Raw genomic sequence first — 13,777 nt, 5'->3', positions numbered from 1 at the left:
CAAAATAACCAAAATCATCAAGGTTATGCTCCTTATATCCCACCTCTAAGAAAACATTTTGAAAATGAAATTCATGCATACATTCAAAAACAAGAGTCTATCAATATTCAAAACATTCAATCTATGAATGATTTGAAAGAAACTCTTGCAAAATTTGAATCTGCACTTAATATTCATGAAAAAGGAAAATTTCCATCTCAACCACAACCTAATCCTAAAAATCAAAATCAAGAAAAATTTGATCAAGTAAAATCTGTTATTACTCTTAGAAGTGATAAAATAGTTAATGATCCATATAGTGATGAAAACAAAGATCAGTCAAACTCAAAAAGTAAGGATGAAAATCTTGATACTTTCGAGAAAGATGATACTTTGAGTCCTAAGATTAAGAAAGTTGATGATAAATTATCTGAAATAATATGTGAGTCAAATAAACATGTTTCTTTCCCTCATGCATTAGTTATTAATAAATAGAAACAAAAAAATGATTCTGATATTTATGAAGTTTTTAAACAAGTAAAAATAAATATTCCATTATTAGATATTATTAAACAAGTGCCTTCTTATGCAAAGTTTTTAAAATATTTATGTACTGTGAAAAGATAATTGAATATAAAGAAGAAAGCATTCTTAACTGAACAAGTAAGTTTTATTATTCAAAATAATTCTACTTTAAAATATAAAGATCCAGGTTGTCCAACAATTTCATGCATTATTGGAAAAATAAAATTAAAAAAGCTTTGTTAGCTTTGGGAGCAAGTGTGAATTTAATTCCTTATTCAGTTTATGAAAAACTTAAGTTGGGAGATTTAAAACCTACATCTGTCACTCTTTTACTAGCTGATAGGTCAATCAAAATACCTTGAGGTATCGTAAAAGATGTGTTAGTTCAAGTCGATAAATTCATATATCATGTGGATTTTATTGTCTTGGATACACAACCAATAGAAGTGCATAATGAAATTCCAGTAATATTGGGACGTCCATTTCTAGCAACTTCAAATGCTTTAATTAATTGTCGAAATGGAATAATGAAATTATCTTTTGGAAATATGAATTTAGAACTTAATGTGTTCAACTTATGTAAACAACCAATTATTAATGAAGATGAAGATGATAATGCAATAGAAATAATTGTGGAAGAAAATATAAACCAAGAAAACTTAAATCAACAATCTAAAGTTTATTTAGTGGAAAGTGTTTTTAAATCAAAGTTATTTGAAGAAATTAATGAACTTGAAGAAGTAAAAGAAGATGATCATCCAAAACTTGAATTAAAACCTTTGCCAAATGAACTAAAATATGCTTTTCTTGGTGAAAATCAAACATATCCTATTGTAATATCTTCTACCCTCTTACCAAAACAAGAAGAAGATTTAATAATATTACTTAAAAAGCATAAAAATGCAATTGGATGGACTTTGCAAGATATAAAAGGTATAAATCCTTTAATCTGTACGCATAGAATTCACTTGGAAGAAAATGCTAAAAATATCAACAACCTCAAAGAAGATTAAATCCACACATGAAAGAAGTTGTTAAAACTGAAGTGTTAAAATTATTAGATGCCGGAATTATTTATCCAATCTCGGATAGTAAATGGGTAAGTCCAACACAAGTAGTACCAAAAAAATCAGGCATCACTGTTATACAAAATGAAAAGGGAGAATTATTACAAGCTAGGATTCCATCTAGTTGGCGTATGTGCATTGATTATAGAAAATTAAATGATGCAACTAGAAAAAATCACTTTCCGTTACCATTTTTAGATCAAATTTTAGAGAAAGTGGCAGGTAATCCTTTTTATTGTTTTCTTGATGGGTATTCGGGGTATTATCAAATACCAATATCATTAGAAGATCAAGAAAAAACTACTTTCACTTGTCCTTTTGGAACTTTTGCATTTAAAAGAATGCCATTTGGTTTATGTAATGCTCCGGCAACTTTTCAAAGATGCATGCTAAGTATTTTTAGTGACATGATTGAAGAATTTGTGGAAGTTTTTATGAATGATATAACTGTTTTTGGAAACTCATTTGAAAACTGTTTTAAAAATTTGGAAGAAGTTTTAAAAAGATGTGAAGAAAAAAATCTTGTTTTAAATTGGGAAAAATGTCACTACATGGTTAAATCCGGAATTGTGTTAGGGCATGTCATATCTGAAAAAGGAATTGAAGTTGATAAAGCTAAGGTTGATGTTATTGCTAATTTACCATCACCAAACACGATTAAAGAAATTCGATCATTTTTGGGACATGCGGGATTTTATAGAAGATTCATAAAAAAATTTAGCATAATATCGAAACCAATTTCAAATCTTTTAACAAAAGATGCACAGTTTGAATGGACTCAAGAATGTGAAACTTCTTTTAAAAAGATAATTAATCTTTTAACTACATCACCTATTTTACAACCTCCTGATTTGGTCTTTACCATTTGAATTAATGTGTGATGCAAGTGATTATGTTGTAGGAGCCGTGTTAGGACGAAGAAAAGAAGGTAAACCTCATGTGATCTACTATGCTAGTAGAACCTTAAATAGTGCTCAAATCAATTATTCAACAACTGGAAAAGAATTACTTTCAGTAGTGTTTGCATTAGATAAATTTCGATCCTATTTAATTGGTTCTACTACTATTGTTTATACTGATAATTCTGCCATAAAATATTTATCAAATAAACAAGTTGCTAAGCCGAGATTAATAAGATGGATGTTGTTGTTACAAGAATTTGATCTTGTAATAAAAGATAAAAAAGGAAAAGAAAATGTAGTAGCCGATCATTTATCAAGAATAATTTTTGAATCGTCTCAAAATGAAATACCAATAAATGAAAATTTTCCGGATGATCAACTATTCTATGCTACTACTATATCTTGGTTTGCTAATATTGTAAATTTTCTTGTGACAAATAAAATGCCTTCTCATTGGAGTTCACAAGATAAAAATAAATTCTTGAAAGAGGTCAAAAATTTTTATTGGGATGATCCTTATTTGTTTAAGTATTGTCCTGATCAAATTTTTCGACGTTGCATACCCGACAATGAGGTAAGTAGTGTTATTAAATTTTGTCATTCTGAGGCATGTGGAGGTCATTTTTCGTCAAAAAAAACAGCTGCAAAAATCTTTCAATGTGGATTTTATTGGCCTTTTTTATTCAAAGATACGCATTCATTTTGCAAATCTTGTGAAAATTGTCACAAAATGGGTTCAATTTCAAAACGAAACATGATGCCTTTAAATCCAATCATGATTATTGAAATATTTGACAGTTGGGGAATAGATTTTATGGGTCCATTCCCATTATCTCTTGGATTTACTTATATTTTAGTAGCTATCGATTATGTTTCAAAATGGATTGAAGCGATTGCATGTAGAACTAATGATCATAAAGTTGTGATAAAATTTTTGAAAAAAAATATTTTTAGTCGATTTGGAATATCTAGAGCTATAATCAGTGATGGGGGAAGTCATTTTATAAATAAATCATTTTCTTCGTTGTTAAGAAAATATGGTATTACACATAAAGTTTCTACTCCATATCACCCTCAAACGAATGGTCAGGTTGAACTTGCAAATAAAGAAATAAAACAAATTTTGGAAAAAAACTGTTAATCCAAATCGAAAACATTGGTCTTTAAGATTAAGTGATGCATTATGGGCATATAGAACTGCATTTAAAACATCATTGGGGATGTCACCATATAGATTAGTTTTTGGTAAGCATTGTCATCTACCTGTTGAAATTGAACATAAAGCTTATTGGGCTATTAAAGAATTTAATACTAATTTAGATGATGCATCTAAATTAAGAAAATTGCAACTAAATGAACTAGAAGAATTAAGAAATGATGCATATGAAAATGCAAAGATTTATAAAGATAAAACAAAAGTCTTTCATGATAAAAATATTATGAGAAAATCGTTTGAAATTGGACAAAAAGTTTTACTTTATAATTCTCGCTTTCATTTGTTTCCAGGAAAACTTAGATCACGATGGACAGGTCCATATGTTGTAAAAAATGTTTATCCTCATGGTGTTGTTGATGTTGAAAATCCTAAAAATAATAATGTGTTTAAAGTTAATGGACAAAGACTTAAACCATTTTTAGAAAATGAAATTCTTAATGATGAGTTTATGCCTTTATATGATCCAAATTAATTGTTACTTATTTTTTCATTTTATTTTTGCAGAATTGAGTTCACTTCCCGGTTAAGTGGCGGATAACGGTACTCCGTGACTTCTTTTAGTCGGTTTTATTTCAATTTCCCAAAATAATTGAAAAAAAAAATATTCTTTATTTTCAAAATGGATGAAGCTATCAAAGAACATGGTAAATATTTTCCATTGTTTCTAAAAAAGTTCTGAGAATGATTTATGAAGGTAGATGTGAATGATTGAGAATGCTTATGCAAAAAGGAATTTCGGAGGATATTCGTCTTATAATTGAAGCCGGCCAAAGTTCGATTGGGTGGTGAAGTTCCAAAATTCTTACTTGTTCCAAATATGTCTGGACTAGGAAAAAGCACCTATACGAAGAAAAGGAGGGCCAAGAGGTTAGATGTTTGTCATAAATGTGCCAGATGGACTTGTGATAGACGATGCAGATCTTTGGGATATGTTTCCACAAATAGAGAAGATAAAATTGATTTCATTAAGAATGGGCTGAGTAAAGAGTCATTAGATGATATCTCATTGACTCTTGAGACGCATTCTAGTGGAGATGTGCAAGGTCAACTTCTCCATTTATGAAAACTATTCCAAGCACAGCGTCATGGTAATGGTCTTGGGAATCTGACTAAAAAAGACCCTATTTGCCAATTTATAAGAAAATTGGATGGTAAGCCAACCCTCGACTCATAAATATTGAAGGAACACTGTGAGCCACAATCGCTGTATATACGCATGCATGTCATTATTATATATTATTATTTTTATTGTTTTCGTTATTATGTTCACACCTGTATTCCTATTTCTGTCGTATTCCTTGTTTTCCTTATAAAATCACTCAACTATCTCTATATTTTTGCAGAAAAGAAAATTAAAAAAAAAACATGGCAGGATCTGCTTCACAAAAATTGAAAAATATTTGTGTATTTTGTGGTTCCAATACTGGAAAGAGTGAAATATTTGTTGATGCAGCAATTAATCTTGGAAAAAAGTTAGCAGAAAGAAAAATTCACTTGGTATACGGAGGAGGCAATATTGGGTTAATGGGATCTATTTCAACAGCAGCTCATCTTGGAGGTAGTAAGGTTTTGGGTATTATTCCTACAGCTTTAGCTGAAGGAAATATTACAGGTGTTACGGTTGGGAAAGAGTTGAAAGTTTCATCAATGTACGAGAAAATAACTAAAATGATAGATAATTCTGATGCTTTTATTGCCTTACCAGGTGGTTTTGGTACTTTAGAAGAAATTTTTCATGTTGTTTCTTGGGCACAACTTAATATTCATAATAAACCTGTTGGCTTGTTGAATATCAATAACTATTATGATGGTTTGTTGACTTTTCTTGATGTAGCTGTGGAACAAAATTTCATTTCAGAAAATTCGCGAAGGATGCTCATCTCTGCTTCGAATGACGACCAATTAATTGATGATCTCCAAGCTTTTGTTCATCAACCTGATTCGGCTATAACAAATATCAATTGGTCTCAACCAACCAGTAAGAAAAGGAAACTGAATCATTGATTCAACATGTCACGAAATGGTTTGTGTTTGTTCCTTATCTTCAATAAATTCTAGGTGATATCTCTTTCATCATGTACTCTTTATTTTTCTTTTAAAAAAAAATTAAAAAAAAATGTCATATTCAGGTTTGGGGGAGGGTTTATCTTAAAAAAAAAATTTAAATTTAAAAAAATATATATTTCTATAATAATATATATTTTTCCTTTTTCAATGGCAGAGTAAGGAGTCAAAAACTCCTGACACGCATTAGTTTTTATTTATCATATTATCACAATAGATTAGATTTTAATATTTCGTATATATTTAAATTGCAAAGTACTAAGAAAATGAAGTCTTTTTGTATATATTTTTATTTATTCTTTTTTTTATCAATTTAATAGAAAATATATAATTGATGGGATATAAGTTATAAATAATATATAATTGTGTGTTTTCAAATAACATATTTTCTAAAACTTTTATGAGTATATAATTAAAGTGATATTGATTGATTTAATAATAACATGTATAATTGAGGGAATTAATTTGTAAAAGTGCAATATTTACTCACATAAATTTTGTGAGTGAGAGGTGAGAATTGAGAAAATAACTTATAAGCTTTTATTGATTATTAAGAAATGGTTGATTACTAGATTAAACCCATTTTTTAAAAAAAAAAATTGTGCATATGAAAATTGGCTGCAAAGATTGTTTGAAATTTGATTGTAAAGATGTAGAGTATTAATATCTCTACTATAATTATCAATGTAATAGATTTACCTCATAAAAAATAAACAAATAAATAAACTTTGAAAAAAAATATGTTACATTTTCAAAGTTTATTGGAGGTATTTGGTTATGTAAAAATAATTTTGCAGCCAAGCAAAAAAGAAAAAAAAAATAAAAACAAAATAAAAAGAAAATGAGTTTATTCTTTGTAAATTATCCTATCTTATTTTTAATATTAGGTTATTTGATTGTCTGCTTTACATATTAACCATTTTCAATGAGTGTGTAATTTTCTTTCAACTCCATAAGTGAAAACCAGTTATATATATAAAATATATATATATATCATAACCCGAGAGAATATGGAGTTGAGATTTTTACATTAAAATCCTGAAGATATACATGTTACGAAAAGGATTTCTATTATCATTTTGATTATATTATTCTCAAAGTTTTTAGAAAATATTAATATAAATAAATTATATATATTTAATATTTTGATATTGTGTGAAATATATATGTATACCCCATCCAATTATATATTAATATATTAGTTGATATCAAGATTTATAAATAAACATATGATCTACTTACAAGTATGTTTTAAAATTTCAAAGTTTGCAAATTTGAATATATATATTAAGGAATAAAAATCTAACTTGTGAGTTTATGAAATTTTATTACTAAGGGACTAGAAATTAGCCGGTTTGGGGGTGTGATGAAACTTAAAATTTGTAATTATTTATATGTTAAAAAGTGTTTTTTAAAATTAAAGTTTAATTAAAATTATGAAGTTGTATTATTTTAGTGTTATGTGTTTATATTTAAATGTTTTACTAAAATGTTGTATTTTACGGTTTGCGCAGGTTTGGTAAAAATAAAATTACTCAAGCTACAGAAGTCATAATGGAGTAATCTCAAATCCTGTAGAATCACAAAAGAGGCATCTTCAACTTTGTAGAAGACAAGAAATTCCAAAAACTTCATTAAGATGATCAAAATAATCAAACATCAAAATGGAGACAAATTTACTTTTACTATAACCAGCTTGGAGTAAAAATATCATAAGTATTTCATATTTTATCCAAAAGGGGTGAATGAGTTGTCAAAACACATCTATAGACAAAGGGCTACGTGTTATATGTTTTGTGCAGAAGCCAAATCGGTAGTCTAAGGCATCAAACATGTCAATTAAAGTTGGGTCAATGTATTGACATTCAAGGAGACAAGCACCCACCAACTTTACTATTCCATATTTAATGAGTCTTGGACCCTTGATCTCATTTGGCCTATAAATAGATGTGTTGTATAAGCTTTGTAGTGTGCAAGAGTGTAGAGAAATTCCTCATTTGTAAAATAAATATTGTGTGTGTGAGAATAAAATTTTGAGTGTGCAAGTTTCTCAAGTTCAAGTATGAAATTTCTTTTATCCTTATTCTTGAGTTTCATGTTCATGGCAAGCTAAATCTTTTTATGTCAAGGTGAAAAGGTTTCATTGTTGGTCAAGTAAGATTTTTTATAATTTTTATATTCTTTATTTTCTATTTTTTATTTTGTTTTACTAATTGATCTTTATTTGTAGATATAATTTGGATGATTTATTGTTATCTATTTACATCAAATACTTGGTACCTTGAATGTGGTTACCTTGATTTGTTGTCTAATATGATAAAATAAATTCTACAATAATTATATACTATAAATATATGCATCAATTTTTAATAAAGTTATATATATTATTTAAACAATAGCGTGGCTCTGCCGTTTTTTTAAATAATATATTGTGATTTGATCTAACATTTACTTTCTCGCAACTAACATTTACTTTCCGCAGCTAGCATTTACTTTCCGCAATTAACATTTACTTTCCGCAACTAACATTTAACATTTACATTTTAGCAATTAACATTTACTTTATCGCATCTAACATAAAAAGTCATATATTTTATTTAGACGATAGCGTGGCTCTGCAGGTTGTTCTAAATGAAATATGGTGATTTGATCCAACATTTAATTTTATGTCAATTTATATTTATGCACTTATATATATATTATGGGTACCATATATTAATTATCGGTTAATCTGATATTAATATAGTGAGAACTATATTATATGATATATTTTTATAAATATTTAATTGTTCTTTTATGTTTATTCTTATTTTAGTTTCTTTTATTTATTTTTCTTAAGCAATCTTAAATAAACCAACAATGAAACTTTGAAACCTTGACAATTTTATAATTTGTGTATTTGAAGTTTTAATTTTGTTATTATGTAAATAGTTTAATTTTGTTATTATGTAAATAGTATGTTGTTTTTAATTGTATGATTGTTTGAAGTCGTAAACAAAGTGGTAGACTTGTTCGAGTATCTGAAAATATTTTAAACATGGAGGATAATTCTAATAATCAAGTTGATGATGATAATAATAATAATAATAATAATAATAATAATAATAATAATAATAATAATAATAATAATAATAATAATAATAATAATAATAATAATAATAATAATAATAATAATAATAATAATAATAATAATAATAATAATCAAGAACATGAACAACCAAGAACACTTAGGCACCATATGAATCCAATAAGAACTAGTACACCATCTTGTTTAGTTTTTCCTCCTGATGCGTCTAATTTCAGTTTTAAGCCACAAATCATTCAACTTTTACCAAATTTTCATGGCCTAGATTCTGTAAATCCATATTTGCATTTAAGAGAATTTGAGGAGGTTTGCAACACTTATAATGATCAAAATTGTAGCATGGATGTTGTTCGATTAAAGCTTTTCCCTTTTTCTTTAAAAGATAAAAAGAACATGGTTGCAAAATTTGAGATCAAGTTCAATAAGATCATGGGAAGAAATGCAACAACAATTTCTAAAAAAGTTTTTCCCTTCCCATAGAACAAACTCTTTTAAAATACAAATTACAACTTTTTCTCAAAAACAAGGGGAAATATTTTATCAATGTTGGGATAGATATAAAGAGTTACTTAATACATGCCCACATCATGGTTTTGAAATATGGAGGATAGTTTCTCACTTTTATGAAGGTTTAATACCTAAAGATAGGCAAATGATTGAATTCATGTGTAATGAAACTTTTGAAGATAAAAACCCAAATGAAGCTATGGAATATTTGGAGTCATTAGCAGAAAATACTCAAAATTGGGATAATATAAGCTCAATTGAACCACCAAGTAAAACCAATAATTCAATAAATGGGGGTGGTATTTATCATCTTAAAGATGATGTAGATGTTCAAGCTAAACTTGCATCTTTAGCAAGAAAAATCGAGTCATTAGAAATGAAAAAGAGTGATCAATTAAAAAGTGTTCAAGAAATTGTTTGTCATATATGTGACACACATGATCATCTTACAAAAAATTGTCCTACTTTGCCTTCATTTAAAGAATGCCTCCATGAACAAGCCAATTATGTTAACAATTTTAAAAAACCAACATTAGATCCTTTTTCACAAACATATAATCCTGGTTGGAGAAATCATCCTAATTTTAGTTGGAGAAACGATAATAATGCACAACCTTCACAACAACCTTTTCAAAATAACCAAAATCATCAAGGTTATGCTCCTTATATCCCACCTCCAAGAAAACATTTTGAAGATGAAATTCATGCATACATTCAAAAACAAGAGTCTATCAATATTCAAAAAATTCAATCTATGAATGATTTGAAAGAAACTCTAGCAAAATTTGCATTTGCACTTAATATTCATGAAAAAGGAAAATTTCCATCTCAACCACAACCTAATCCTAAAAATCAAAATCAAGTAAAATCTGTTATTACTCTTAAAAGTGATAAAATAGTTAATGATCCATATAGTGATGAAAACAAAGATCAGTCAAACTCAAAAAGTAAGGATGAAAATCTTGATACTTTCGAGAAAGATGATACTTTGAGTCCTAAGATTAAGAAAGTTGATGATAAATTATCTGAAATAATATGTGAGTCAAATAAACATGTTTCTTTCCCTCATGCATTATTGAATAATAAAAAACAAAAAAATGATTCTGATATTTATGAAGTTTTTAAACAAGTAAAAATAAATATTCCATTATTAGATGCTATTAAACAAGTGCCTTCTTATGCAAAGTTTTTAAAAGGTTTATGTACTGTGAAAAGACAATTGCATGTAAAGAAGAAAGCATTCTTAACTGAATAAGTAAGTTCTATTATTCAAAATAATTCTACTTTAAAATATAAAGATCCAGGTTGTCCAACAATTTCATGCATTATTGGAAAAAATAAAATTAAAAAAGCTTTGTTAGCTTTGGGAGGAAATGTGAATTTAATTCCTTATTCAGTTTATGAAAAACTTAAGTTAGGAGATTTAAAACCTACATCTGTCACTCTTTTACTAGCTGATAGGTCAATCAAAATACCTAGAGGTATCGTAAAAGATGTGTTAGTTCAAGTCGATAAATTCATATATCCTGTGGATTTTATTGTCTTGGATACACAACCAATAGAAGTGCATAATGAAATTTCAGTAATATTGGGACGTCCATTTCTAGCAACTTCAAATGCTTTAATTAATTGTCGAAATGGAATAATGAAATTATCTTTTGGAAATATGACTTTAGAACTTAATGTGTTCAACTTATGTAAACAACCAATTATTAATGAAGATGAAGATGATAATGCAATAGAAACAATTGTGGAAGAAAATATACACCAAGAAAACTTAAATCAACAATCTGAAGTTTATTTAGTAAAAAGTGTTTTTAAATCAAAGTTATTTGAAGAAATTAATGAACTTGAAGAAGTAAAAGAAGATGATCATCCAAAACTTGAATTAAAACCTTTGCCAAAAGAACTAAAATATGCTTTTCTTGGTGAAAATCAAACATATCCTATTGTAATATCTTCTACCCTCTTACCAAAACAAGAAGAAGATTTAATAATATTACTTAAAAAGCATAAAAATGCAATTGGATGGACTTTGCAAGATATAAAAGGTATAAATCCTTTAATCTTTACGCATAGAATTCACTTGGAAGAAAATGCTAAAAATATCAACAACCTCAAAGAAGATTAAATCCACACATGAAAGAAGTTGTTAAAACTGAAGTGTTAAAATTATTAGATGCCGGAATTATTTATCCAATCTCGGATAGTAAATGGGTAAGTCCAACACAAGTAGTACCAAAAATATCAGGCATCACTGTTATACAAAATGAAAAGGGAGAATTATTACAAGCTAGGATTCCACCTAGTTGGCGTATGTGCATTGATTATAGAAAATTAAATGATGCAACTAGAAAAAATCACTTTCCGTTACCATTTTTAGATCAAATTTTAGAGAAAGTGGCAGGTAATCTTTTTTATTGTTTTCTTGATGGGTATTCGGGGTATTACGAAAAGGATTTCTATTATCATTTTGATTATATTATTCTCATAGTTTTTAGAAAATATTAATATAAATAAATTATATATATTTAATATTTTGATATTGTGTGAAATATATATGTATACCCCATCCAATTATATATTAATATATTAGTTAATATCAAGATTTATAAATAAACATATGATCTTCTTACAAGTATGTTTTAAAATTTCAAAGTTTGCAAATTTGAATATATATATTAAGGAATAAAAATCTAACTTGTGATTTTATGAAATTTTATTACTAAGGGACTAGTAATTAGCCGGTTTGGGGGTATGATGAAACTTAAAATTTGTAATTATTTATATGTTAAAAAGTGTGTTTTAAAATTAAAGTTTAATTAAAATTATGAAGTTGTATTATTTTAGTGTTATGTGTTTATATTTAAATGTTTTACTAAAATGTTGTATTTTACGGTTTGCGCAGGTTTGGTAAAAACAAAATTACTCAAGCTACAGAAGTCATAATGGAGTAATCTCAAATCCTGTAAAATCACAAAAGAGGCATCTTCAACTTTGTAGAAGACAAGAAATTCCAAAAAGTTCATTGAGATGATCAAAATAATCAAACATCAAAATGGAGACAAATTTACTTTTACTATGACCAGCTTGGAGTAAAAATATCATAAGTATTTTATATTTTATCCAAATGGGGTGAATGAGTTATCAAAACACATTTACAGACAAAGGGCTACGTGTTATATGTTTTATTCAGAAGCCAAATCGAAAGTTTAAGGCATCAAACATGCCAATTAAAGTTGGGTCAATGTATTGACATTCAAGGAGACAAGCACCCACCAACTTTACTATTCTACATTTAATGAGTTTTGGACCCTTGCTCTCATTTGGCCTATAAATAGATGTGTTGTATAAGCTTTGTAGTGTGCAAGAGTGTAGAGAAATTCCTCATTTGTAAAATAAATATTGTGTGTGAGAATAAAATTTTGAGTGTGCAAGTTTCTCAAGTTCAAGTATGAAATTTCTTTTATCCTTATTCTTGAGTTTCATGTTCATGGCAAGCTAAATCTTTTTATGTCAAGGTGAAAAGGTTTCATTGTTGGTCAAGTAAGATTGTTTATATTTTGTATATTCTTTATTTTCTATTTTTTATTTTGTTTTACTAATTGATCTTTATTTGTAGGTATAATTTGGATGATTTATTGTTATCTATTTACATCAAATACTTGGTACCTTGAATGTGGTTACCTTGATTTGTTGTCTAATATGATACAATAAATACTACAATAATTATATACTATAAATATATGCATCAATTTTTAATAAAGTCATATATATTATTTAGACAATAGCGTGGCTCTGCCGGTTGTTCTAAATAATATATTGTGATTTGATCTAACATTTACTTTCTCGCAACTAACATTTACTTTCCGCAACTAACATTTACTTTCCGCAATTAACATTTACTTTCCGCAACTAACATTTAACATTTACATTTCCGCAATTAACATTTACTTTATCGCATCTAACATAAAAAGTCATATATTTTATTTAGACGATAGCGTGGCTCTGCCGGTTGTTCTAAATGAAATATGGTGATTTGATCTAACATTTAATTTTATGTCAATTTATATTTTTGCACTTATATATATATTATGGATAATTATCGGTTAATCTGATATTAATATAGTGGGAACTATATTATATGATATATTTGTATAAATATTTAATTGTTATTTTATGTTTATTCTTATTTTAGTTTCTTTTATTTATTTTTATTAAGCAATCTTAAATAAACCAACAATGAACCTTTGAAGCTTTGACAATTTTATAATTTGTGTATTTGAAGTTTTATAATAATATTTTCATCTATAATATATCATTGCTAAAATTAAACTTACAACATCCTCTCCATGGATCGATCTCGTACTCACGAGTATATTACTTTCAGACAACCTACACTTGGGTGAATTACAATTTAAGTTGTAGCAAT

The 13,777-nt window shown here is 27.3% G+C and overlaps 1 non-coding gene across 1 annotated transcript; it reads right to left on the bottom strand.

Annotated features, from left to right (window-relative positions):
• Nucleotides 1-9,321: 9,321 nt before the first annotated feature.
• On the bottom strand, nt 9,322-9,432 carry LOC140870137 (small nucleolar RNA R71). The gene has a single exon (XR_012147115.1). It is a non-coding gene; the product is annotated as a small nucleolar RNA R71 (small nucleolar RNA).
• Between the last annotated feature and the right edge of the window lie 4,345 nt (nt 9,433-13,777).

Source organism: Henckelia pumila, chromosome 4 (genome assembly GCF_033568475.1).
Source record: "Henckelia pumila isolate YLH828 chromosome 4, ASM3356847v2, whole genome shotgun sequence".
NCBI classification, from domain to species: domain Eukaryota; kingdom Viridiplantae; phylum Streptophyta; class Magnoliopsida; order Lamiales; family Gesneriaceae; genus Henckelia; species Henckelia pumila.
This window is presented reverse-complemented; position numbering and strand designations above follow the sequence as displayed.